The 3169-nt window shown below is 36.4% G+C and overlaps 1 long non-coding RNA gene across 1 annotated transcript; it reads right to left on the bottom strand.

Moving 5' to 3' along the window:
• Positions 1–216: 216 nt before the first annotated feature.
• Positions 217–808, bottom strand: LOC143203749 (uncharacterized). The gene is made up of 2 exons (XR_013007426.1): positions 619–808; positions 217–547 (listed from the first exon to the last, which is right to left on the bottom strand). It is a non-coding gene; the product is annotated as an uncharacterized LOC143203749 (long non-coding RNA).
• Between the last annotated feature and the right edge of the window lie 2361 nt (positions 809–3169).

Here is a 3169-nt window from a genome sequence, read left to right as displayed (position 1 = left end):
AAGCGTATTCTCAGGTCTATATGCCCAATAATCAGATCGGATCGTGTTAGACGATTTAGTCTACGCACTTCACTGGCACTTCGCATATTTAACTGATCAGGGAGTACATTGGGATGCACTGACACTCTTTCGAAATCGACGGTTATTAGTAATAATATTTTAGGGTAAATTGAGTTGGCTCGGTGAATGGAGGTAAAACGAAATGAAACATTGGAATTTACATTATGTGACCGTTATTTATTGGCAATATAATAAATGTAGAAAATACAAAATAGATAAAACGGATGGCAGCGGTGTTACCTGGAGACGAGGCTTGGGCAGTCGATGGTGGCACGTCTAAACCAAACGATGGTCGGTTACTGAATGATTGGAAATACCCTTCAAAAACAAAACATCCCAGATAAACGTCTCAGGTTTGCAGCTATTCGTTATCGGGTTATAGTTGGCGCTGCTGGCACCCCGCCCGTGTCCAACATCTGGGATTATATTTCTGGGTATTTTGTAGACCGTTATTCCACTATGTAAAATTCGACATGCCTCAAAGTCGCTACAATATAATAATACATTTAAGATATTTAATGGAAAATTCGAAGAATGATCAGAAAAAAAGAAACCCACCCAAGCTCCACAGTTTTCTTCGACATTCGAGGACGCGTTACGGTACTGTACATCATAAAATCGGTAATTTCTTATTTTAATCGAGCTCATCTATCACGCATCGGTTTATTTTCGTTGCCCCGCCGACACACACACACACACACACGCACACACGTGAATCTGTACCGGGTCTGGCTTGCATTTGGCCGGTTCCCTCGACGTATCGGGAAAATTTAATTCGGTATTTACGAGCTCATTAGTTTGCTCTGAGCTGGCTTTGTTTGTTTTCTCGGCGCGATTTTCCGCGTCGAATAATGGGATGATATGGGCGACGGTTCTCCGAGGTTTCTGGCGAGGAGGAAAACGTTCCTCGAGTAGCGAGACGAGAATATCGTTCGAATCATCCGATAGGTAGTTTTAGTAGATTTAATTTCGTCTAAATCGATGTCTTTATGAATAAAAATGCATTACTGCTCGTTAGACTCGCTAAAACTCCAGAACGGCTGGACCGATTCCGTTAATTTTGGTTTTGAACTATTTGTGGAAGTTCAATGAATGTTTATATGGTGAGAAAATATAGATCTATTCTGAGAAAAATAGCGGAAATAACAATTTCCTCAGTTTCGGCGATCATCTCTTCATTCGACGAGAATTTCTTCCCAGCGAGCATTCTTGGGAGATCTGAGAACAGGATATAGTCGCTGGGGGCCGCATCTCGAGAATACGGTGGACGAGGAAGGAATTCGAAGTCCAATTCATGGATTTTTCATGCGGTGCATTGACTTTCTTTTTCTTCAAATGCGGCCGTTTTTCGGCGATTTCGTCCTTCAAACGATTCAATAATGTAATAGTCGCTGTTGATGGTCCTTCCTATTACAAGGTAGTCAATGAAAATTATTCCATGCGCATCCCAAAATACAGACGCCATAATCTTACCAGCCCGCTGTTGCGCTTTCCCACGCTTTGGAGCGGGTTTATCGTGTGCAGTCCACTCGGATGACTGTCGATTGGACTTCGGGTTTATTACGCTTGATGATCTTCAAATAGTGCTCCGAATCATCAACTCGTCGTTGTGTTTGGTCAAAAGCGCGGCACCAACTTTGCACAGAACTTTCTCATAGCCAAATATTCGTGAATGACATGATGTACACGTTCAGTTGATATCTTTAGAGTGTCTGCTATTTCATTCAATTTCAATTTACGGCCATTCTAAATACCATTTTGTGGATAAATGTTTTCGTCAGTAACAACCTCTTATCTCAGATTATATCGCTTGTAGGAAGAAAATGACAATATATATTTTGAAACTTGTCCTGAAGGGTCATATATCCACCAGTAAGAAAAAAAAATTGGTACATTATCACTTATAAACACTATATTTTAATGGAAAAACAGACAAAACGGTGTTTAGTGATGTCATATTTTGAAACATATTGACTCAACATAAAAACTAAAAAAATTCATTAGAAATGTCAATATATTAATAGAAAATTATAATGAAAATCTATATTTTGAACGTGTAATCCATCATAATGAAAATATTTTTAAAAATAACTGGAATATATATAATGACTAACAAAAGAATTATAAAATGGCCATATTTTAAAACACATGGACAGAAAAATCAATTTTGGAGACTATATTTTAGATATGTTGATACATTTAAAAATAAAAGTGATTTAAAATTATATAAAAATAATTGAAAGCACATAATTTTAAGCATATCTATCATCCGGTCACTATATTTTCAAGAAAATATATGTAAATTTATATAAAATGTTTTAAAAGGCTTCATAGTATATAAACTACATTAAGTACAACTAAAACAAAAGGAAAAATTGACATATCGTTTATAACAATTATATTTTAATTAGCATTCATGAAACATAACTTAATTAATATTCTCTTTTCTTGCAATATATCGAAGAAAAATCAGATCCCAGGATCATAATTCGAAAATAACTGCTACAAAAGCGCATTTTGGTGAAAACCAAAAAGAAAGTTCAGTATATACAATGAAAAATTAGATTCAACATTTGTATTTTGACTAGTGCTCAAAAATTGTGATAATTATAAGGGGGTTAAAAATTAATTTTCCTCGTATATTCAAGGCTCAACAACAAAAGAATGTATAAAGGAGGCTCACCCCAAATTACAACTAAATCGATTCGGTGGAAAATGCTTGTAAATTTCGTCTTTAAATCAAGCGTCATAATAATTTAAATTTCGAAAAATCCTCTTAATGCCTTATCCTTAACCCTTTAAGGCTTTGAAAATATGAAGATAAATTCAAATTTCTTGACTATAATAGCCTCTTAATAAATAGGACGTTAGTGATCTTCAATTTTGAAGGGCACTGAAGGTAAATCAATTCCAATTATGTAATAGACGATTTAAGATGGTACTAAGCTCGGGCAGGACGGCCCCACCAGAACGAATATGTGCCCTATATTGTAGTGCTTTTAGAGATAAGTGATCGGGTCTGCGAATTTCAAGTAGTGCGTGAGCGCCATCCATCGCCGGCGCCTAAGAGAACTAATAAAACGTCCTGGAAAAGGACCGGCGATTAGGG

Source organism: Rhynchophorus ferrugineus, unplaced genomic scaffold (genome assembly GCF_030347505.1).
Source record: "Rhynchophorus ferrugineus isolate W39M unplaced genomic scaffold, kcgeb_rfMv2 rfM10, whole genome shotgun sequence".
NCBI lineage: Eukaryota > Metazoa > Arthropoda > Insecta > Coleoptera > Curculionidae > Rhynchophorus > Rhynchophorus ferrugineus.
This window is presented reverse-complemented; position numbering and strand designations above follow the sequence as displayed.